The sequence below is a fragment of the Mastigoproctus giganteus genome, chromosome 6, assembly GCF_048544385.1.
Source record: "Mastigoproctus giganteus isolate SK-2022 chromosome 6, ASM4854438v1, whole genome shotgun sequence".
In the NCBI taxonomy this organism is placed as follows: domain Eukaryota; kingdom Metazoa; phylum Arthropoda; class Arachnida; order Uropygi; family Thelyphonidae; genus Mastigoproctus; species Mastigoproctus giganteus.
The window spans coordinates 189326860-189353351 of NC_143580.1; the positions used below are offsets into that span (position 1 = coordinate 189326860).

Here is a 26492-nt window from a genome sequence, read left to right on the forward strand (position 1 = left end):
GTGTTGGATGAGTTGAGGGGGATAGCTCCTGGCTATGAATTTATCAGTAAGGTATTGAAGTTCATTGTGTAGATCGTTTTGTGAAGAGCTGAATTTGATAGCATTGTAGATTTGGTTGTATAGGACGGCTTTCTTGGTGCTAAGGGGATGATGTGAAGTGAAATGTAGATATTTACCAGTGTGCGTGTTTTTTCTGAAAATCTTGGTATTTAAATTTGTGTCTGTTGTATAAATAGTGAGATTAAGAAAATTAATTTGGTTGTCCGTTCCGATTTCGAGGGTAAGCTTTAGCCTGTCATGTATTGTATTGAATTTTTTAGACAATCTTTTTTTAAAATTCAATACAATACATGACAGGCTAAAGCTTACCCTCGAAATCGGAACGGACAACCAAATTAATTTTCTTAATCTCACTATTTATACAACAGATACAAATTAAAATACCAGGATTTTCAGAAAAAACACGCACACTGGTAAATATCTACATTTCACCTCACATCATCCCCTTAGCACCAAAAAGCCGTCCTATACAAACAAATCTACAATGCTGTCAAATTCAGCTCTTCACAAAACGATCTACACAATGAACTTCAATACCTTACTGATAAATTCATAGCCAGGAGCTATCCCCCTCAACTCATCCAACACACAATATCCACCGTTAAAAACAACATTAATAACCCCATCAGACACAGTAACAAGACAAATACTCGCATAGTTCTCCCTTACCATAGTGAATTCGCAGCACAATTCCGACGTACATTCAAGGATACATTCATCTCCCTTACTTTCTCTACTTATAATAAACTAGGTTCCCTATTTAATTCTTATAAAGAAACATACAAGTATCCCATCAATGATCTCAATAATATAATATATCTCATAAAATGCCAACCAAACTGCGACACCTGTTACATCGGCAGCACTACCACCGAATTCGGTTCCTCCACAACAACACCCGCGCATACTACCATTTCAACAGTTTCAGGACAAGTCAATCCTGCACTGAGTTAACAACCCATGCTCAAAACCACAACCACACCCCCCCCCCCCTTGTTGACTCTGCCATCACTATTATTAAACTCAGATCGAGCTACAGAATTCTTCAATATGAAGCCCTCACCATTGAATGTACCGACACCATTCTGATCTCAATATTATTAACGCAAAACTTCCCTTTTACCTCTCACCGGCTTGGAACCTCTCGCAGCTAAAGTTCCCATGTGTCAAAAAGAGCATCACGAGAGTATAGACCAACTTTAAATACAACACACGCTCACTTTTCTTCCATTTGCCAACTGATGACGGTTCATTTAACGAAAGTCTCTCGCAACAACTATTGACACCACCGGTCTTCTCTTTTATTTCATTCTTTCGCGTCCTTCAACCTTTTTATGTGACAACCAAGGATTGGAGATCTGCACTTCTACTTCCTTGTGCTCGTTTTAAAATTTGTTTAAAAATATTTTTACCCCATTCTCTGCCTTAATTCTTTTTAATGCTTCTTCTAAACTAAATTCAGCCACCATTTACCAATAAATTTATTACAGATTTATACAAGGTGAGAACCGTTTTTTAGGCATTTGCCATTCAATTTTTTTAGCCAATCTCTATCCTCCACTAAACCATCCCTTTATCCATAGCAGCAACTTCTCCTTAATCCCACACTATTCCAATTTGTACAGCAGTCTAATGTGCAATAGTATCAAATGTTTTTCTGAAATCTAACTATATGATAACTTTTTTTTTTTTTAACCAGTTCCTTTGTTGCTGTGTTATCGTATCCAATCAGATTGGTCAGACAAGGTTGCCATTTGACAAATCCATTCTGTGACTATTATAATGCACCCTTCGGTTTTAATTCAGTCACAGCAGTATAGATGGCACTGTATTACTTCTTTTACCAGAAACTCCATTATTTTTCCTGGAATGGGAGTCAAACTAACAGGTCTGTAATTATGCCTGGTTCCCTGTGATCCACCTTTGTAAAGGGTACATCTCCAGTCCATAGTAAACCTCCCCTGAATACAGAATGCCCTCATTATCTGGCTCATTTCTTTAATATAACTGGATAGATCCCATCCACATCAGGTGCTTTTTTATGTTTAGTTTCAATTTCTCATTCACTTCCCCTTAGTTATCACAAAATCGTTCAGTTCACTGCCAGAATTATCATCGCTTCTACCATACCCATCCCTAAAAAAAAAAAAGTTTCTCATCTGTGAATGCAGATGCAAAATACCCATTCGGTTTGCAACCTGAGGTAATCCATTCACCATGTAATACCATCATGTACAGTGGGATCAACTGACGATGTTACCAACAGTAAATTCTAAGTGGGAAGCATTCAAGGAATTAATCGTGGAAGCTACTAAAAGTTTCATACCTATTAAGAAGTATTGTTCAAGGTTTAGGCCTAAATGGTTGTCAAATGAACTAATGAGACTCGTAACAGAGAAGAAAAATGCATGGGATGCATATAAATTATCAAGCGACTCAGAAGCCTGTGGCAGTTATAAGTTAATCTGTAATCAGGTCACAAAGGAGGTTCGGCGGGCGAAGGAGGATTACGAGAAATCCTTGGCAAAAGATGCTAAGAAAAACAGCAAGGATTTCTTTACTTATATAAACTCTAAAAGGAAGGGGATGAATCTGATTGGTCCACTTGACATTGATGGTTCGACTGTTGATGATCCTGCTCAGATAGCAAACAAACTGAATGAGTATTTTGCGTCTACATTCACACATGAGGAATTATTAAGGTTTGAAAATGGCAGAAGGTTATCAAATTGTAGCAGGATACTTAATGATTTTGTAATAACAGAGCAAAGTGGAAGAGAAATTGTTGAAGTTAAACGTAAGAAAAGCACCTGGGGTGGATGGGATCTATCCAGTTATATTAAAGGAGGCGGCAAAGCAACTAAGCAAATCCTTAGCCATAATTATGAGAGCATCCTTGGACTCAGGGGGGGTTCCCACGGACTGGAGATGTGCAAATGTATCCACAATTCACAAAGGGGGATTGAAGGGTGACACGAGTAATTACAGACCAGTTAGTTTAACTTCTGTTCCGGGTAAAATAATGGAGTCGCTGGTTAAAGATGCATTGCAGGATCATCTAGACAGGACTGCAGCAATAATTCAGACAGAGCATGGGTTTGTTAAGGGAAAGTCTTGTCTGACAAATTTGATAGGATATTATGATGTGGTTACAAAGAAACTGGATGCAAAAAAATAATTTTGATATCATATATTTTGATTTCAGGAAAGCTTTTGACACCGTCGCGCATGGAAGACTATTGTACAAATTGGAGCAGAATGGTATTAAGGGTAAGTTGCTACAATGGATAAAAGGATGGTTAAGTGGGAGAAGACAGAGGGTGGTAATCAATGGGTGCTGCTCTTCTTGGACTAATGTTATTAGTGGAGTCCCACAGGGTTCGGTGTTAGGTCCACTGTTGTTTTGTATATTTATCAGTGATATTGATGAAGGTATATCAGGCTTAATGTTGAAGTTTGCAGATGATACAAAGGTTGGCAGGGTGCTACTGCAACAGGATCTAGATAATTTGGGCAGATGGGCTAAGAAGTGGCAACTGAAGTTTAACCTTGACAAATGCAAAGTACTGCATATGGGTAGAAGTAACCCCAGAGAAACGTACCAACTGTGTGATACTACACTTAAGGTGGTAGAAAATGAAAAAGACCTGGGAGTAATTGTGCAGGCAGATATGAAGTTCTCTGAGCAATGTCGACAGGCTGCCAGGCCAGGTCATGGGGTTTTGTCAATGATATATAGGAATTTTGCTAGCAGGGAAAAGGAGGTGATTATCCCTCTGTATAAGGCAATGGTCAGGCCACGCCTTGAGTACTGCGTACAGGTCTGGAGGCCTCATTTTAGGAAGGATGTAGATTTACTTGAGTGTGTACAGAGAAGGGCAACAAGATTGGTGAGCGGAATGAAGGGATCCTATTATCAAGAGAGGCTTAAGTTCTGCAAATTACAGTGGCTGGAGACTAGGCACCTGTGCGGTGATCTGATTGAGGTGTGTAAGGCCTTGAATGGGTTCAGCACACTGAATTCTGATAGGATCCTTCCACTTGTTCAGATTACGAACCTAAGAGGGCAAAAAATTCAAATTACGAAAGGACAGATGTAGAATAGATGTGCGGAATTTGCCTTTAGCCAGCGGGTGGTTAATTGCTGGAACAAACTTCCATCTGTCGTTGTGGAAGTTGATAGGTTGAATAAATTTAAGGAGGAACTGGACAGGCATTTGGAGGGAATGGTGTGATTTTTTTTTTTTTTTTTTGTCTGATGCTGCATAAGCTCATACATTTGCTTACTTGCATCACATGCCACCACCACTACTACTATCAACAGGTAATCCATTTATATTTTTTGCACTGATGTGGTTCATCCCCTTCCTTCGCCGGTTTGCATAATTAAGGAAGTCTTTGCTGCTTTTCTTTGCATTCTATTTCAGGCAGTTCTCGTAATCTACGTTACCTTGCCTAAACTCCCTTATGACATGATTACTGACTAGTTTGTATTTTGTAGGCATCTATATTACTAGATAATTTCTATGCATCCCATGCATTTTTGTATTATTTTTTTTAATATATTGCCACAACTCTCATCAGGTCATCTTGACATCCATTTAGGTCTAAGCCTTGAACTGTATCTCTTAAATGATATGAAAAGCCTAGTAGCGTCTATGATAACATTCCTAATGGCTTCCCATTTAGAATTTTCTGTTGTTAATCAGTTGATCCCATATCATAGAATTTGATAGCTTTCTAAGACCACTGTAGTCACCTTTATTAAAGAAAATGCCTTTGCCTCTGACATCTTTTAAGTATATCCCACATCAATACATTATAATCACTGCCACTTAGTGGGTCTTTTATCTGCATATTTTTAATGCATGATAGTCACTGCTGATAATCAGATCAAGGGTTTTGCCTCTCTAACATACTGGTGGAAAAAATCATCCTGTAAATCCCCGAAAGTCTTTCTACTGTGTGATTGACCAACTCAAGTTCTCAGAAGTCCTGCTCTTATTAGCATTAGCAAGGGCACATTGATGCAAGAAAGCAAGCTTATATAGCAAAGGCAAAAAAAAAAAAAAAAAAACACACACACACACACAACCTTTCTCATTTCACCCATCCACTCGCTCCAAATGTTTGTCTAGTTCTGCCGTTTATCTGTTTAAGCTATCAACTTCTACAGCGACAGATGGAAGGAAGTTTGTTCCAGCAATCAACCACCCACTGGCTAGAGGCAAACTTCCGCACATCTTTCCTACAACTGTCTTTCCTCAATTTGAATTTATGCCCTCTCAGGCGATTATTCTGAGCAAGAGAAAGAATCCCATCAGCATTGGGCATGCTCAAACCATTCAGTGCTTTATACACCTCAATCAGATCACCTTGCAGGTGCCTAGTCTCCAGACACTGTAATTTGCAAAACTTAAGCCTTTCATCATAAGAGCAACCCTTTATTCCATTTACTAATCTTGTTGCCCTTCTCTACTTGTTTCAACAGCTCTACATCTTTCTTAAAATGAGGCCTCCAGACCTGTATACAGTACTCATGGTGTGGCCTTATACAAGGGTATAATCACCTCCTTATCCCTGCTAGAAAAATTTCTGTATATCATTGACAAGACACCATGAGCTACTCTTGCAGACGGTCTGCACTGCTCCAAAAACATCACATCTGCCTGCACAATTGCCCCCAGGTCCTTTTCATTCTCTACCACTGTCAGTGTAGTACTACACAATTGATATGTTAATCTGGGGTTACTGCTTCCCCAGATTACTTTACATTTCTCAATGTTAAACTTCATTTGCCACCTCTCAGCCCATCTGCTCAACTTTTCTAGATCCTGTTGCAGCAGCATACTGTCATTAGTGTCATTAACAACCCTGTCGGCCTTCGTATTGTCTGCAAACTTGGACATTAAGCCAGATATACCGTCATCAATATCATTAATGAATACAGAAAACAACAATGGACCTAACACTGAACCCTGGGGAACTCCACTGATAACACTAGTCCATGAAGAGCAGTGTCCATTGATTACCACTCTGTTTTCTCCCTCTCAACCATCCCTTTCTCCATAGCAGCAATTTGCCTCCAATGCCACACTGCTCTAATTTGTGCAGCAGTCTTCCATGTGCAACAGTATCAAAAGCCTTTCTAAGATCCAAATATATGATATCAAAATTATTCTTGCATCCAATTCCTTTGTGACTATATCATAGTATCCAATTAGATGGGTCAGAAAAGACTTCCCCTTAACAAACCCATGCTGTGTCCGATCTATAACTGAAGTCTTGTCTAGATGATCCTGCAATGCTTCTTTAACCAGTGCCTCCATTAATTTTCCTAGAACAAAAGTTAACTAATAGGTCTGTAATTACCTGTGTCTCCCTTTGATCTTACTTTGTGGATTGGGGTCACATTTGCACATTTCCAGTCCGTGGGTACCGCCCCTGAGTCCATGGAAGTTCTCATAATTATGGCTAAGGGTTTGCTGCCTCCTTTAATATAACTGGATAGATTCCATCCATCCCAGGTGCCTTTCTTATGTTTATCTTCAACAATTTCTCCTCCATTTTACTCTCAGATATTACAAGATTATCTAGCTTACTGCCGGAGTTTAATACACCTCTGGCATTTCTCTCCCTGAATAACTCCTCATGTGCAAATTTAGATGCAAAATATTCATTTAGTTTGTTAGCTACATGAGCAGGATCATCAACAGTTGACCCATCGATATCAAGTGGACCAATCTGATTCATCCCCTTCCTTCTGGAGGTTACATGAGTAAAGGACTTTTGCTGGTTTTTTTTTTTGCATCCTTTGCCAAAGATTTCTTGTAATCTGCCTTTGCCTGCCTAACCTCCTTTGTAATAGTCAAAAAATGACTAGTTCAAATGCTGATGCTCTAAAATATTTATTTTTATTGAGCTTAGATGAGCTGATGTATAAAACAGCATGACAAAACAGTTTAAAAGCTCTTAGCAAATATGTCTTTCAGGAAGAAAATATTCTCAAAACTTTTCTTCTGGAAAATTGACTTGAATTTCCTTTGTCCTTTTGTGAATGGGCAGAGTTGCAGCATCTAAAATATGTGCAGAATTCACTTGCTGAATACATCCTTGAAAAATTTCATTCTGTCTGTATGTTTTGCAGAACAATGTTTCTTTATATCAGTGTTTTCATTTACTCCCATTGTGATAATAACACCAAAAAATGCCTTCAATTCATTTAGTGAAACCAAAAAATACACTCGCACCGTATGGAACAGTCGGAAATTGCCTTATTTTTAGAGTTTCCTAATTTTTTACCCTCAATTTCGCCATCAGAAAGATTTACTGGATCTTGGTGTTGTCTAAATACTTTAACACAGAGTGTAACTTTGTGACTTTTACACCATGAAAAACAATATCTTCTGCTATTAACAAGTGAATTTAGACTTCAATAAACATCGATTTAGTCTTTCAGATGTGGATAGCAGCACAGCGGAAAAAGAAATTTTATAATTGGAAACAACATTTGTGCCAATTTCTACATTGGATGGGGGTTAGGGAACACTGGCTGTCCTTAATTAGTTAATTGAATATAAACATTTACTTTTTCAGATTGTTTATGTGAAATACAGTTGTGCCCCTGTATCCACTGATTCAGTTACCTGCAGTTAACCATGGGGGGGGAAAATGAAAAAACTTAACACGTTCTAGTCACATGTGCAATACAGTCTGTCCTCGTATAGCACGATAGTTGTGTTCCTAGAAACCCTCGTGCAATGCAAAATCGTGCAATATAGACAACAGGCCCTATGGGAAAAGTGGGGTTAGGTGCCGACCACCCAAGATTGAACACACATTTGGAACCAAAACATTACCAAACACAATAAATAATCGGGTAATTTTAATAGCTATAAAATACTTACGTATTTTATAACGATCAAAATACGTAATAAAAAATATAATATTTTTTATTATAATATAATAAATAATAAATATTTATTATTATTTATTATATTATAATAAAGTATTTTTTAATACTAAAAAGTATTTTATTCGTAAAAAAACCGTTATATTAAATAAAATAGTCTTAATAAAATACGTAAGTATTTTATTACGACTATTACATAATAAAATATTGCTTTTGCTTCTATCGTAAGCAAACTTGTTTTTTGTTTGATTTTTCTATCCAAACAGATGGCAGCCATTCCATCTCTTCCAATTCTTTGTGTCTTAATCTAATGGATTTTAATTACACTTTGAGTTGTTCCCGCTATGAAAGTTGTTTTAATTTTCTCCGCATTCTTTGTAATTCTCGGCGTTGCCTCATTTAGGTGTGCAGCACATGCAATATCACATGGTCTTTCATTTCGCTCAAAGCGTTTCACAATTTCATATTTTTTTCTCTATCGACAGAGGCGGACTGGCCATAAGCCTTACCCGGGAAATCCCGGTGGGCCGGAGGCCGGTGTGATTTTGGCCATAAACCGTAGTATGAGGCCACCATAAATTTTCCCGGGTAAGAATTTTTGGTCCAGTCCGCCTCTGTTTATCGATATTGCTTTTTTTTTTCTCTCTCTCTGAATCTGCAGTGTCTTCGCCAGGACGCTTCCTTTTTCACACCTTTTAAGTACAGTATTTCACTAATTTTTTAGGGAATAAAGCGCAATTACAAAACTCGCGGGTAGCAACTGAATAAACACCGTAAAGCCGAGATACACTATTAACACCTCACATTTTACTAAAGCACATTTCTAGGGGTTACTACCATAAAACAATAAAAACGATTTCCAGTTTCGTTTCTGCTAGTGGAATCTGTTATAAACTCCATCTAATTGCATTTGCGATTATATCAATAGCTGGAATTGTGTTTGTTTTTACGTTATTATGGTGAAATGTGTTTCCCCTTCACTGATATAAAACATATAAATACATTTTCAGAATCTTCTTCATTCCTATCGTGTTGCATTCGGCTGGGGTGATTCCGCGTTCGACTGCCATTTCTTGTTAACACAAAGGCGAATCGTGCATAAGCGAATTCGGTTCATGTTATATAAGATAACGTTCCCCTATTTATAAATCGTGTATGATCGAATTCGTGTAATGTAAACACGTGTTATACGAGGACCGACTGTACGATGTTTCCTGCTGACCGGGCTAGCCAGGTGGGTAAAGTGCCTGTCTGGCAATCCAAAGGTCGTGGGTTTGAATCCCGCCTAGGGTTTGGATCAGAGTAAAATGCAAAAACTTTGGGAGTTGCATTATGGCCACAGAAGCTAATGCGCCAACAACTAACAAAAAAAACAAAAAAAAAAACAATGCTTCCCTTTATTTATTACGATGTTGATTTTAAATCGAATAGCTTCCCTTTATTTTTTACAATGTTGCATATGGTTTTGTCACCAACATTATAACGGTTCTTTAGAGATTAAATGGATACACTGTTTTCAACTTTTGAATAATTCGAAAGCACAACTCTTGCGTTTGTCCATCATTTTTGCGATTTCTAAAAAACAAAAAAAAATTTTTTTTTTTAAAGTTACTATAAAAAATTCCAACATCCTGACATAAATAACGAAACTAAATTTGTCCTTTTGCTGTGCGACGAAACACAACAATCAACGCGACACCCTAAAACAAACTAAACATTTGGTTTCCTTTTTTTTGTTTTGAGCAATAGGTGTGAAGACAGTGGGGGTTGCAGGATAATAGGTGCATTAATTTCCCAATGACAACTTATAACGGGGGTTCTTGTTGCTTATTTATGACTTGCAAAATATCTGTTTACACCTATTCTAGTTATTATTTGAATTTTATGATTTCTGGTTGGTGATTTTTTTTTTTTTTTTTGTTTGTTTGTTTTTTTAATTTGTAGTCTTGAAGTGTCCCGGTAAATCGAGTCTACTGTACTTTATTATTACCGTATTTAATGATGGTAATGTCTTACTCTGCATTTAATGTATCAATTAAACTTTATTATATGTATGTATGTACAACAAAATCACATTATATATGGGGTCAGCTGATGTTTACTTATATCTGCAGCTTCAACCATCCAAAGTAGGTCTTACTTCCTGCAGTCCAATCTAAACATTTCCGAACCCCGTAACTTGAATTTATGTCCCGAACGTATCCCCCGTAGATACGGGGGTCATACTTTATAAACAGATGGCAGAACAGTAATTGAGCCCCCACCCCCTGGAAAACAGAATTGGAAATTGTGATGATTATGCTGGTTGAGACATTGATTTCAAGGGGGGTGGGGGACCTGCCTGCAATGAACAAATTTAATATAAACACATATTTAATTTTCAGATTCTTTATATGAAGTATAAACAGATGCCAGTACAGTGGGTTAGTTCCTTGAATGCTTCCCATTTTGAGTTTGCTGTTGGTAACATCATCAGTTGGTCCCACTGTATAGAATTTAAATACTGTCTCAGACCATCATAGTGACCTTTACGAAAACAAAAACCCTTCCCTTTACCTCTGATGGTAGTTACATCTTTGAGTAAATCCCACTTCAACACACTGTGATCACTGCCACCTAGTGGTTCATTTATCTGCAGATTCTTAATGCATGAAGAATCACTACTGATAATCAGATCAAGAGTATTGCTCCCTCTTGTTGCCTCACGAACATGCTGATGTAGAAAACAATCATCCGATAAATCCACAAAAGCCTGGCTAGTGTGTGAGTGACCAACCCACAAATTCCAGTTAATATCTGGGAAATTAAAATCCCCCATTATAAGACTCTCTGATTTACTGGCCCACTCCATTTCCCTGTACAATATCTTATTATACTCATCAGAGTCATTAGGCCTATAGCACACTCCTGCTCTCAATTTTGATTTCCCTATGCTTATGTGACACCAAACTGACTCGACACTGCCCTGTCCATCAATGTCGACTGGCTTCACTTCCTTGGATTTTATGTGTTTCTTAACTAATAGCATAACCCCTCCTCCCCTCCTGTCCTGTCTATCCTTTCTATACACATTGTATTCGCCAAATTCCAGTTCCGCATTCCTTATATCTGTGTGACCCCACGTCTCTGATATCCCAACAATATCTGCCTTTGATGTTTTGAGCAATACCTCAAATTCATCAAATTTATTTACCAAACTCCTAGCATTGGTGTACACGCAAGTATGCATGCACCTGTTTCTATTCTTAGCTACCCTAACACAACCCATGTGTTTACTTGTACCGCAATGACTCCCAGCAGTCTTTGAAATATCCTGCATCTTGTTTTTCAGGCTTCTGCTCATTTCAATAGAAGCAGTGCAAGAATCACTTCCACCTCTGCCAGTGGCTACTGTTAATCTATTAGTCCTTGTATCCCCCCCAACTAGCAGTTTTCCGACCCATCTAACACTGCCTCGACAGCATCAGCAAAAATTCTTGCACCCTTTCTATTTAAGTGTATCCCATCCCTGTAGAAGCAGTCTCTCCTGTTAACAAGTAACAGACCAGGCTGAAAAAAATTCTACCTCTTGAGCCTTGCACAATCCCTCCAGGGCCGAATTGATCGACAAGGCTCTCATCATATACTCCCTCCTATCGTGTCTGGGCAGTATTGTAGACACTTTCAAATTCAACCCTAATTCACGGCTTTTTTTCAACAGTGGGAAAACAAATTTTACATGGATTCATGAAATGTAAATGGATATAGTACAATAATTGCATCAGAACAGCAGGAAAACAAAATCTGTAATCTGAAATTGCAATGAATGCAACATAAGACTGGTATTTGTGATGAGCACAGTATTGGACCAATACTGTGCTCATCACAAATGGCCCCTAAATGCCTATTATAAGACATTCTGATTTACTGGCCCACTCACTCTGTATCTGTACAGTCTTTATCACAGCTGTTCCTTTTGTACACATTTCACTCCCCATTTAAAATTCTGAATCCGTTATATTTGATTGACACATTGTCTTTGATGTCCCCATAATGTCTACATTTTGTGATTTGATCACTAAAATCATTAGCAAATTGACACTGGAAAACACTGCCAATCATTGATCAGAAGACTGACAGATTCAACATGCTGTAAGGGTTGGAGGTTACTGACTTTCTCCTCCTCTGGAAAGAATTGAGTTCAGTCTATTAAGAAAAGATGGTCCAAATCAAATTAGTAATATTCCAATTTTGTTTACTTTATGGCATGCCAGATTTGAAATAAATTTTGAAAGAATTTAAAAATGGAAGTAAAGAATAGTATCTAATATATATATATATATTTTTTTATATTTATTTATTTATTATTATTTTTATTTTTATTTTTTTTTTTCATTTTGAACAGTACACAATAATAAGCATAAATAGCTACATGCATACAATTGAAAATTTTCATGTTTAATAGTTTAACTGGAAAATGAAAGATTATCATTTCATCTTTTTTTTTTTTTTTTTATAAATAAGACATAGAAAACATTTTTTAAATATTTAATTTTTTATTAAAAACTGAAAAAATGAATAGTACAATAAATATTGCGGTCTAATAAGAAAAGATTTAAAGATCCAAGCAAAATTCAAAAAGCCCATAAATGTTTTCTTGAAATTAAAAAGAAACGGCATTAGTTGAGGTTAAATGACAGTCCTCTAGCATCATCTGCACTGAGCAATTGGAGATAATACCGATTTGCAAAAATACAAGTGAACCACAAGATTGGAGATTTTTAGGAGACCCCTGTGTCAAACCTTTTTTAATTCGTTCAAAGATGAGTAACAAAAGCCAGTATATATCACTTACAAATTGACACTGAAAAACACTAGGAATTGTTGATCATATGAAAGATTCAACATGGTGAGGTTAAATTTCTCTTACTCTGGAAAGAATTAAGTGCAGTGAAGCAATAACTGGAAGGGAAGGAAGTGTCATTCTTTTTACAGACTACGTATGTACATTCATACCACATGGTAGTATTGCCATTGCTCTAGCACAGATTTTAAGAATAGGTCAAAAGTTCTGTCAGAAGACCAGTTAAGGCATTGAATGCAATCTTTTGTTTAGTAGGAGGAGAATTATCAAGAACATCAATGTAAATATAAATAGCTAACAAGTCAGCTTTATCTTTAAATGAGGATACAGTAGAAACATCACAATGTAAAAGAGGTAGAAGTATAGGTGGACAGAAGCTGCAACTTCTGTAGGTTTTGTCCAGAAACCACAGTGCTCATCAGCCAGGGGAAGGTTTTCAACTTGTTGACACAAATAGAGTGAAGCTCATAAAATGGGTAAACTGTCATTGGGCAGATTCTGATTGGGCAGATGTACGGTGTCCATCTGCCCAGTCAGATGGAAGTGAATTACAGATTTACTGGACACAGTTGCTTACAGCAATTACTATAAGGAGTAAAGTTTTAGCTTTTAATATTTATGCATGCCAGAGCCTGAGACTATGTAAATCCAACGATGGTGACGGGCTCTGTTTGAAGTCCTCGTTACACATCAGTCTGGGGGCTGAGTAGAACTGTCTGTTGAAAAGCAGCTGCTCTATAAAAATCAGATAGTAGGAGCCCTTCAATGGCTGCTTAAATTTGGATTGGGATTATATGGGGACATAGCCAATGTGTGGCTTTTGAATAGAGAATTGAGAATATCTTTCCATTCATGGCTAGTGTTGAATGATTTTGGCCTGGGTTTTATGAACTCTAGTTCTGAATCCTTGGAGTTTGACCCAAATAGGTCATCTTTACCAATGAAATAATTGGCCATACATGTTTACTATGGTGCCATTAACAGAACTGCTCTCTCTGAATTAGATTCTGAGAAATAATCACTTTGAATAAAAAGTTATGACTATATGAAAAATTGCCTTCTTTTTCCTCTTCCTTTGATTCTATAAATAATTTAAGGAATGTTTAATTATTTTTGTTTAGATAATAAAAGATTTGTTAGGAATTTTTGGCAACTGGGAACAGAATGGAAGTCTGCAGACTGTTGCATATTGTTCATTGCTTACTCATACCTAATAGACACAGAATTGTTGACTGCCTCTAGTGTTTATATAATGAGATTTTGAAAAGATACTAAACATTTTGAGTTCCTGATTTTTAGTAATTTTTTCATTTTGAAGTTTGCCCTGTGTTTACTAGAAACTGCATTACTACATATGGATTAAAAGTAAAAGATGTGTTCAGGTAGTAAAGAGTACAAAAATACTTAGTCTGAATTTCCCCTACTGTTTTTAGGCATGTTAGCATATATGTGTAAAATGACTATTGTCTTTACCATGTCTCTCCATCTGCATGTAATAACTTGACTTGCAGTGCTTGGATTTTCATGAAATTTTATATTTGGCTCTTATGGAAAAATTTGTTGACCAAACCCAAGTTTCGTTAAAATTGGACCATTAGAAATCTGGCAGTTAGTTTTTATTTTTCATACATATCACATAGGACCTGGGATTCTGACTCTTTTTGCCCTCATACCTACTATCCTTCCCCAGATTAATCAGTGAACCAGTCAAGACAATTTAAGATGATAGATTTTATTTCTAGCAAATTCCTCACATACACAAAAATATAAAAGTAAATAAATTAAAAACTTCTTCAGAACCACCTTAATGAGATGGTTGTTGCTGGTCGGTAAAGACAGAAATTTGAGGAACAACCTTGGATAGTGCTAGGCCCATGTCATGTCATGCTTCATATCCAACCAATTTATAGCCTTTGTCTTCCCACCTACCAATGTTAAAAATGCTGATTTGCAGAGACAGGTTGTTGCAACTAGGATCAAGGACCAAAACTGGATAAACATCTATTTGTGAGCACCAAAATTCATTAAGATTTTGAATGAAGAATCTTTTCTTCGGCAGAGCCTTGCTCTGAAAATCAGGTTGCCCTTCTGCATGTCAGCATTATCCACCAAGTCAGAATTAAAGATGAAAGGATTTTGAATCCACTGATTATTTTTCAATTCATCTTGAATAAAGTATCTATCAAAAGAACCCATGAAATTTTCCAGATGCCTCAAAATATCACCTTGAATCCAATTTGGGACAGTCTCTAACAAGCACTCTACAGAGACAAAAACGTTTTCCAGAGTAGGGAAATATACATAATTGTCCTTTGCTACATGTTTCTTTCAGAGCCAGTTTTTGTGGAAGAGGCATTATTCTCATTTGCATCCAGAACAGTTACTTCTGACCATTGAAGTGAAAGGTTGAGGTCATTTGAATGCAAGCATATATCTGTCAGATAGGCTAACGACAGAATGAAACCTTGGGTTTCAAACTTTTTAACACAGTTTGCTTTCGTTTCTTGAAAAAACACAGCTGTCTCTGTTCTAAGTTTCATCGCACGGGTGAAGGCTCATCCATGTGACAGCTGGTGTAATTTGTGCAGTGTAATAAATCTCATGATAGTTCATGGAGCAAGTCCAACTCCTTGGCAGAATATTTTGAAGAGTCTGTTTCAAAGCCCTAGACCAGATAAAGTTCACTACTTTCAACAGCAATACCCATGGCTGATTTCAATCTTGGAGAAACAGTATGCATGTTTTATGATGCATGACAACATAAAACATGTATGACCACCACATTTGGGGCCCTCCACCTTTTTTTATGTGAATCCCAAACACGAGAGGAATTAGAACCTATAGTACTTAGTACCATGATTGGGTTGGAGGTTGAGAAGACGAAAGAAGATATTTGTTGACATTGGACTTGAACTTCTGTAGACTGTAATTTTCAGGAAATATGTATGAAGGAAGGTTGTTCTAGAAAATGGCAGTTGAATGAATAAACGAGGAAGATGAAAAGTTGGTTCTGTGAGTTTGAAGTTGGACAGTAAATGGATGTTGGCGGCACTTGTTCAGACTGTTTTGAAAGAGAGAGCAGGAATTATAGAAGATAATTCAGAAGAATAGTGCCCATGGATGTATCTGTAGAAGAGGCATGCAGCAGAAACAGTACGTCCATGAGAAAGCGAGTGGAGAGACTGTTAGAGATGAATCATTGATTAACCTAACTGCCCTCTTCTGAATTGAATCAAGAAGCCTGAGAGAGGTTTTGGGGGCACCACCCCAAATGTGGGAACAATATTCCATGGCAGGGCGGATTTGCGATTTATACTGAGTGAGCAGCTGTTTGGAAGAAAAGTAACACAGAGAGTGAAAGAGAAAACCAAGTTTTTTAGATGCAGAGGAAGCAATATTTGTAATGTGCTTGTGCCAAGAGAGATTAGAAATCAGGGTAATCCCGAAAAGAGATATATCATTTTGCCTAGAAATCGGAATGTCACTAAAGATCAGCATATGAGCAGAAGAATCCTTTTTGTGAGATATAAGACAAGACTCAGTTTTAGAAGGGTTGAAATCAACTAATTTGTCTTTACCCCACTGGAGAATTACCTGAGGATCGACATTTAAGGAATTGGTAGTGGATTTTCGAGACGTTGAAGCTGATTGAGCAAGACAAGGTTTCTCAAAATGGAAAGTGGAATGCAATGTGCTATCATCGGCAAAACTATGGATAGGATTTCCAGTCAATGGAAGAAGGTCATTAATATACAAGAGGAAAAGAATGGAAGAAAGAACTGAACCTTGGGGGAAACCGGCATTAGTGAAGAAGTTACATGACAGAGAGCCATCTACCATCATCCTCAATGAGTGATCAGAGAAAAAAACTGGATAACCAATTACTAAAAACAGTTGGCAAACCATAAGATGGAAGCTTGTTTAGAAGACCTTTATGCCAAACACGATCGAAAGCCTTTGAGATGTCAAGAGCAACTACTTGTGTTTCACCGAACCTTTCCATTGAATTTTTCAATTAATGTGTAACATAAGACAGAATATCACCAGTGGATCGACACTGACAGAATCCATAGTGGTGATCGTTGATCAGACAGAGGTTTTCTAGGTTTCTCCATTACTTTAGAAAAAGTAAAAGTAATTGCAATGGGACGATAATTGGATGGGAGGGATTTGTCACCCTTTTTAGGAACTGGCTGGATATGAGCAAATTTCCAAGCAGAAGGAAAAACACCTTTGGAATAAGAAAGTGAAAAAAGGTGGCAAAGAATAGGAGTAAGTTCAGGAGCACAGGTTTTGAGAACAAGTGGAGAAATACCATCAGGACCTGGAGCTTTCTTAGCATCAAGATTCATCAAAATCCTTCTGATATCCTTTTGACGGAAGACCACAGGAGGCATTGAATGGAGCGTGTTGGGAATGGTAGGAGGTGTTTTACCAGGATCATTAATACATGATTTGGAAGAAAAATGGGATGCTTGCAGGTCAGCTTTATCCTTGGCTGAAGTGACAACATAACCATCTGGTTTGGACAGAGGTGGGAGCAGAGATGGGCAAAAGTTGCAGCCAATGGCTTTGGCAACAGACCAGAATGCTCGGCCACCATTAGGGCAAGAAGCAAGTTTTCTACTCTTAGCCTGTTCAAACTCTAGTTTGGACTGATTAGTAACTGTTTTGCAATTGTTGCGAGCTTTGGTGTAGACAGAAAATGAAACTGAAGAATTAGAAACAAGCCAATTACGATATGCAACATTCTTCTCTTGAACAGCCTTAGCACATTTATTGGAAAACCAAGGTTTCGATAAAGGACGAGATTTTAAAATGGAGTGTGGGATAAAGGATTCCATTTCTGCAAGAATAATTTCACTGACACGATCTGAGCAAACGTTGACATCAGAAGTTTTGAAACAGTAATCCGACCATGGAAAAGAAGAAAAGAAGTCTCGCAGGTCATCCCATTTTGCATTCTTGTAATGCCAAACAACACGGGGTTGGGAATAGCCATGAGATAAAGGTTCCATTGGAGAAGAGACAATCACCAAGTTGTGATCTGAAGTGCCTAAAGAACCTCTCACTTCGACCGTGTACTTAGAAGGGTTGTTTGTGAGAAAAAGATTAAGCGTATTGGCTGTACGATTAGGATTTTCCGGTATTCTTGTAGGTAAATGAACAATCTGTGCGAGGTCATTAGTAATTGCAAAAGCCTCAGCCTCTTGACCTGCTGGGTTGATGTGACTAGAAAACGGAAGCCAGCTGGAGTTGTGAACATTAAAATCACCAAGGGAAATTACCTCACTATTAGGAAAGTTGGACTGGAGAAATTCAAGTTGCAAAGAGAGGAAGTCAAAGAGCTCCAAATGATTAGTGGAGTTGGAAGAATGGTAGAGACAACAGATGAATTTGACACAATGAGGTAGAGAGATTTTAAGCCAGAGAAGATCAAAGAGAGGAGATTCCAAATTGCCAAGTCTCTGACTCAGAACGGACATATGCACAAGTACCACCTTTGAGGCGAAAGGAATCATACAGCGAATAATTTGGGCACCTAAGATGAGCAGTATTTGAATCAACCGATAACTGAGATTCTGTCAGAAAAAGTACATGGGGTTTGGCAGACTGCAAGTGGAAATGGATATCGTTGAGATTAGAATTGAGACCACGTATATTCGTGAGATGAATTAGGAAGTGCTTGGGAGGTTTAGATCTTTTCGCAGATAAGCTTGCTCTATTAATTTGACAATTCATGGTGTATTCGATAGTAAGAAAAATTGGGTGGGACATGCTGTATGAAGTAATGAAATTTTTGGACATGGCATACATGTAAGAATATACCCAGATCCTTGACATAACGTGGCCTCGACAATGCTCCCCGCATACACACTACTCGGACTCCCTCCAGTCACTATCTGGCAGAGTAGAGGTAGCAAGATTATACACTAGCTGATCCGGAAGCCTCCTTGAGAGTTATCACTAGATTCGGTCTGGTGTACTAACTAGCGGCCGGCCTGCGAACACCATTTTAGAGCTGTACCCTTGAAATGTAAGAAATATTGGATCTCGTCACGATGTTCATCATAACCTCAAAAGTCATCAGTCATACTGCATGATGGGAGAGATAGGGAAGGGTTGACCGGAACTTAGGTCTAGAGACTAAACATGGGTTCAAGCCTCCAATAAGCAAAGTGGTGGTATTTCACCGGTTGTTGTTTGTTTGGTTTTTAGGAGCATTAGCAACTAAGGCCATATTGCTCCGGAATATGCGGTGGTCATTCCTTGACCTTTCCGCATCCTCCGTATTTGGTGGTGACGGGCTCGAACCCCGGTCTAATCAAGAAGCGTGTGCTACGCACTGCTGCTCCTTCCCACCTGGCTACGGAGGCGCCTATTTCACCGGTTGATGAGAGTCATCTACCACCCAGTACTTCTTACCTACCACCTTCTCTATCACCTGCCCCAAAGCTAGATTTCTTCCTCAGTATGGAAGTTGCACCATGTTTGCATGTGAAGCCCAGTTGCACATTCCAGTCTAGTACATTTTTTTGAAAAGAAGTAGTCAATTAGCTAGTACACATCAGCTTTTGTGGTATTCAACAAAAATTCTTCTTTGATGATTGTTTCAGTGGCGTATCTATAATGGGAAAGCATTGACTGCATGAAGCTTCATCAATACTTTTGTCCAGAAGGTGGTGTCACTTTCTTGAGTTCTTCCATAACTAATCCAAGAAATCAGATTATGTATCCAAAATTTGTCTTCTGTTGATGTTGTTTGACAGATATTGCGGCAATCTATTTCCTTTGTTGCTTTCCGAGAACAGCTTTGACCGTTTCAAGAGCACAAGGCTCGGTCAATGTGTTTGCAATATGATATGCCACTTTGTAGGAAGCTTCAAGGAGTAGATATGAAACCGAACTTCAGTAATGCCTGAGGACTGGGATCAAGCTTCTATTTCACTGGCACTTTTGGGTCTCCAGAATTTCCTTGGTGAAATTTTGTGAAATGCTCTTGGATGGATTTTGGCAGGCCTCCTGTTATCATTAGAGAATTCTTGTGCATAAAAAGGCACTGAGGTTTTTCAGTTCCATTGCAGTCAAGACAGCACATGAACCCAAATTTCATATAATTCTCACTGTATTTCCTTTTCTTTGACATTCTCTTATCTTCTTGAGGTTTAAACCAAGTATTAGTCCTTAAAATTAATGCCCTTATGGCATAGTGGAGTGGAAGCAAAGTACATGATAGCAAGGTGTAAAGCATACACCTGGCCTTAACCGTATGTAATCTAGGTGCAGGATGCTTGAATACTGTGCAGTAATGAGGAATGAAACACATTTACACAGTAATATCACTGGTTGTGGGTATTTTGCTGTTTAGAAGGGCAAAATACTTGTGTAGTGATTTTACATGAAAATATCCAAGCAGCGTATGACCAAGTATTTGTCCTTAAAATTAATGCCCTGAGACTGGTATAAGTTGGCCATTAGTTTCAATTTAGGATCTAGCTACTGTGAGAAATAAAACTATTGTATTAACTAGTCATTTTAAGTCCTGCTGGCCATTGGAACACTTGAAAGGGCAAGACCAACCCCATATAATTTTAATAAGAAATATACATACATTATACCAACGGTGGGCAAATGCGGCTCTTCGTTGAGTTAAGTGCGGCTCCCATTGAAAATTTAAATCCGTTTTTTTTTTATTATTATTTCAGAACTTTTTTCAATTAATCTTGTTAAATTAACTAAGTAACTAATATTTTGTTATATGTATTTTATGTTATGTTTATTTTTTTTTATGTCTAGATATTTTGCTATTTTTATTTTGATTATAAATAAATCTGCGCTCATTTACACTGCTGGCACCATCAGCGGACTTGTGCAACACTACACCGGGAGTGGGTAGAAAATGTGACCAAACCTTCCATAAGAGTTTCAATTTCAAACTTTGGAATTAAATTTATTTCAATTTTTTGATAACATGACCTCAGAAAATATCAAAAAACGAAAATACGAACAAGAAAATAGAAACTTTCAAGAAGAATGGGTAGAAAATTTTGCTTTTATTGACAATAATGGAAAGTCATTGTGTCTTATTTGTAAAGTTACAATTGCAAACTACAAAGTAAGTAATTTACGTCGACATTACGAAGGAAGTCATCCCCACTTTTTCAACTCAATATCCACTCAATTCAAAATTGCGAACAGAAAAACTTAAGTCCTTGCAATCTGGTCTTCATAAGCAACAAGGACTCTTGTCTTCTTTTAGTCGCGAAGATGACAGAGCAAACGAAGCTAGTTTTTTGATAGCTTGGAATATTGCTCGTGCCAAACGTCCATATGGAGAAGGAGAATTTATTGAAAGAAACTTGGAAGAAGTGGTTAAAGTTTTGGATCCAGATAATACAAAAGCATAAATTGATCGCACAGGTTCCTATGTCACGCCGTACAACTGAGCGTTGTATTGGTGCAATTAATAAAAATGTTGAAAATAGTTTGATGTGTGATTTGAAAAATTGTACAGCATTTAGTTTAGCTCTCGACGAGTCTACAGACATTCAGGACGTTCCACAATTGGCCATTTTTGTCCGCTATGTATCTGCAGACGTAAATGTTAGACCTAGTAGCTCTTATCGAAACAACTCGTGGTATAGATGTTAGAAATGCGCTTGATGAAGTGATGAACAGGTTTGAATTGCCTCGTGATAAACTTGTAAGTGTTGCGACTGACGGAGCGCCTGCAATGATAGGGTAAAACCAAGGTCTCATTGGTCTTTTAAACAACGATCCTAAAATTCCACGTTTCTTACCTCTTAACTGCATAATTCACCGCGAGCATCTCATAGCGAAGTACTTCAAATACGGAATTGTGTGGAACATTGTTTTGCAAATTGTGAATTTAGTTAGAAAAAATGCCAAAACACATTGTCAATTTAAGAACTTTTTAGAAGAGTTGCGAGTGAATGACGAAACAGATGAATTGCCCAATGATTTATCCCTATGGTGTGTTGTAAGATGGCTGTCAACTTACAATGTTTTGGGCCGTTTTGTGGAACTCCTAAATCCCATCATAACATTTACAAAAAAAAATACCCAGAATTAGAAAATGAAACTTGGCTTTCTGACTTAATGTTCCTTACAGACATTATAGAGCATTTGCAAACACTTAATTTGGCTTTACAAGGAAGGGAAAAAATTATTATTGATTTGTCACAAACTGTATTTAGTTTTGAAGCTAAACTTCGGCTTTTTGTGTACGATCTTAAGAACAAAATATTTAATCATTTTCCACGAGTAAAAGCAAATATAATTAATATCAAAGAAGAAAAGTTAGACGAATACAAAGAAAAATTGGAAGAATTGCAAGCAGATTTCAAACATAGGTTTGAAGATTTGAAATCACATTTGCATATTTTGTGAACCCATTTATTTGTGATATTATTGAAGATGGATTTCCAATTTCTGAAATAATACTTGTTGAAAAAGTGGCTGGGGAATTGGAGTTATTAGAGATGAAAGAGGATCAGGCATTGCAAATGCAGCACAAATCTACTTCAATAATTGAATTTTGGAAACTCTTGCCAGAATCAAAATATCCACATTTAAAGAAAACTGCAGCGGTCTAATTTCAATTTTTGGTACAACATATTGCTGTGAATCTTTGTATTCCACAATGAAGTTCATGAAGTCGAAATATCGTTCACAGTTGACCAATCATCATCTCACTGAATTGTTGCGAACAGCTTTAACAAATTTTACGCCAAATGTCGGCGCCTCCGTAGCCAGGTGGACAGGAGCAGCAGTGCGTAGTACACGCTTCTTGATTAGACCGGGGTTCGAGCCTGTCACCACCAAATACTGAGGATGCGGAAAGGTCAGGGAATAACCACCGCCTATCCCCAGAGCAAATTAAATTTGAATTTGTGTATTTAATACTATGTAACTATGGTGTGGCTCTTTATAATATATGAAAAACCGGAATGCGGCTCTCATTGACCTCATGCGTGCCCACCCCTGCATTATACATTATTTTATAATTTTGGAGCTAGAATTTTGTACAGTTAATTTAAAAAACAGTGAGTCTACTATACAGTTTTATGTATTTTTTATTGTATAAAGTAATATTTTGGCAAAATATCAAGTAAATAGCATACAGAAAAAGCAAATGACAATAAATTTAAAATTTTTCAGTATATCAAACATTGTAACTATTTTATACAGCAGCAACTCTGCTGAGAAACTGTGTTGGCCGCTTGTCAAATGATAAATGTATCTTGGTATGCAAGCAGAACGTGGCATGCAAATTCTGCCTGCACTCACTGAAACAAATGACATCGAATGTAACATTTACAGTGAGCACTTAGACTGTTGCATAAAAGTACACTGGTTACATTCCAGTGTACATGTATTTCTATTTCAAAATCCACGTGTAATGTGTAGTGTTTTGAATGCTCACATAGCATTCCCTGGAAAATACAGCATTTCCCAAAATTTTTTAGCCACGGATCACTTTTCATCTCACAATACATTTACGGAACACTTACGAAACACAAGTTTAACGGAAGCCAAAGAACTATTTGCTAATATTTTGTTACATACAACGCACTGTGCATCAGGAGCATCTTTATTTCCAATGTATGTGAAGCCGAAATTCAAATAACTGTCATCGTACTTTTGTTTTCATCTTTTATTAGTTGGTTTCTGTTTTTTTCCTCTGGATTTTTTGTGGGGGAAAGGCTCCAATTGTTCATCCTCACTTTTAAGTGTGACAATATTTTGATAGTTTTCATCAACTACAGTTGCAATACCAGAAGTACTTGCTTCTCATTTTAAAGTTCCTTTTTTCAACCACAAATCCATGGTCATATATTTTAATAATAATATTTCGAAATACTGATTATCAAAAAAAATTCATACAATGAAGTGAGTTTGTTATGATATTGGTTTGCTTCCCCCTCTCCTTCAACCCATGTACTCCAGGCTAAATCGCATATGAATAGCATATTAGACCACTATATTGTTACTTTTTCGTAGATGGTATTACTTCTATGCGTACTTTTTCTATGCAAAGCCTGCCAAAATAAAGCAGTCTATTTGATTATTAGTCTATGCTAGTATATTAATAACCGAAAAAAAATAATGTTAATTATAATGATACAAAAGTGGTGTATGCTACAAATATGCAAAATTTATTTATTTTATTTTTTTAATTATTATGAATTTTTGTGGAACACTTGTTCACATCTCACGGAACACAGTTTGAGAAATGCTGCCCTAGATGCTACATGGCCTATGTCTGAGAGGAGAGCAGTGGAAATAACTTTAAAGTTGTAACAGAAGCCATGAAAACACTATTAAGAAAATGTAGTATGTGAAGAATGTTGAGTTGGATAGGTAAGGAACTGGCTAGTTTAATAAAGAAAAAAAAAAAAAAAAAAGGATATGCTTTGCACAGTTATGGAGTGGTGAAAAGTTCTGAATCATGTAATAGTACTACAGAAATAGGGTGTCAAAGGCTGTTTATGAGAAATCCCTACACACGAGAACAAAGTAAGGGGGAAAATGAGTTTCACACACCTTAATACATATAAGAGCAAATGAAATTGGATTTCTGCATTACAGATATGGTGCCTCCGTAGCCAGGTGGGCAGGAGCAGCAGTGCACAGCACACACTTCTTGATTAGGCCGGGGTTCGAGTCCGTGACCACCAAATACGGAGGATGCGGAATGGTCAGGGAATGACCACCACATATCCCCTGAGCAATATGGCCTTAGTTGCTAATGCTTCTAAAAACCAAACAAACAACATTACAGATATGGGATAGTCGTTGATAATCCAGGTGGTGTGACTGATGTACTTTGTACTATAATTATGTACTTTGTGTCATTCTTTACCTATGCAAGTCCCTTCACAGTGAAAGGCTATGCTAGTGAACCATCCTCTGTACAATATGCAATATGGAAATTACGGAAGATTGTTTACTATAAAAAATTGAGGATGGAGGCCCCATAGTATAACTGCGTAAGGAAATTAGCATGGAAATGCATCTATTCAAATTGAATATATTTAGAAAGGAAGGGGGAAAAAATTCAGATTTTAAATCATTGGTAAATATGGGAACATTATTTTTGATGTCGCTTGTGAGGTGACCTGCCAAGTTAAATGATATTGACAATGGGATAGAGAGCATGGTGTCAATTTGCAGCTTCTATGAAGTTTGGCAGAGTTGTTAATGACTGGCTGTAAGTAGCACTCCCTCAGGGATGACTTGGATAGCCTTTAGAGATAGTCAGATTAATGACAATATGCTACTGACATTCCAAGTATAAAATACAAGATTTTATATTTGGAAATAGCAACACCAAAATAACTTATACACTTGGAAGTGTTGAATTAAGTAAGGCAGATATGAAGTTCTCTGCATAGTGTTGACAGCAAGAGGGGCTCATGGTGGCCATTTTATGATTTATTAAACAATTACTTGTGGAGATAGGGAGGATAAAATTCCATTGTATAAGGCAATTATATGAGACCCACATGTGGAATACTATCTATGTGCAGGTGCTAGAAAGGCATGAGCTTCTTGAGAAGTATTTGCATGGTGGGATCAGCCAAAGAGTGCCTTTATAAGGTGAGACTTGGTAACTATGTACCATAGAGAAGGGATCTGATTGACAATAAGGTTCTGAAAGGGGAATAGTAAAATAAATGAAGGTGAACTTTTCACAGTTTCGAATGATGCCTCAAGGGAGAAAATTTATAGACTGGCTTGTAGGAAGTTTTCCTTTAGTTATTTGTTTTTAATCATTGGAATAAGTTTCCCTAGTGGACTGAAACTGCTGGTTTTAGGAAATTTAAAAGCCTACTTGTTAGCCTTCTACTAAGAGTAGAATGCATTATGGCTGGGGTTTTTTTGTTAATGCAGCAAAAACTTCTAGCTTCTTTGCACTGAGTTGCTGGTATTGTCATTCCACCTCCCCATGACATACATGAAAATCCAACTTATCAAGCCAAAGATATTTGTGAGATGAAAGAATTTTCACTATATAAGGCAATTATACACTGAAAATTCTTTCATTTAAAGAAACGGATTGCTCAAATACAAAATTAATATAAATTAAATAAAGATGTGCAACTTGAGTTGTCAAAGGATTAAGTGCTAATGATGAAAATTAGGAAACGAATTTTGAGTAGAATAAGGAAAGATTGAAGAACAAACTGATTTAACTTGGCAGTGGCCCCAACTGTAACACATAGTTGCATGGGTTGTAATGGTTTTTTATTTCCAAAAAGTTTTAAATTTTTAAAATTCTGCTTGTATTATACCATTGAATTGATTATAACCTAATGAACTGATAGCATAGCCACTTGCTGATTTACTATCATTACCACCTCTGGAATGACCCAGTTTTATCTCTGAGACATATTTTAATCGAGTGCCCAGATTTTAATGATTGCGTTTTACTGCTTTTAACCATCTGACTGAGCTTTACACACTCAGTCAGATTTTATCTGACAATGACATGGCAACAGCTGTTTTTACTTTTTTTTACAACTTATTAATTTATATATATATAAAATAAAGCATACATTTTTAGAATATAAGCCATCCTTTAAATATATACTTAACCTTTTGACCAGGTAACCTCCTTTATAGTTTCCAGAATCTATTTTTACCTTGTCT

At 37.1% G+C, this 26492-nt stretch overlaps 1 protein-coding gene across 1 annotated transcript in view; it reads left to right on the forward strand.

The window, feature by feature from the left end:
• Window positions 1-26492, forward strand: part of LOC150084829 (uncharacterized) — a 97781-nt gene that overhangs the window by 56819 nt on the left and 14470 nt on the right. The gene's annotated exons all lie outside the window — the stretch shown is intronic.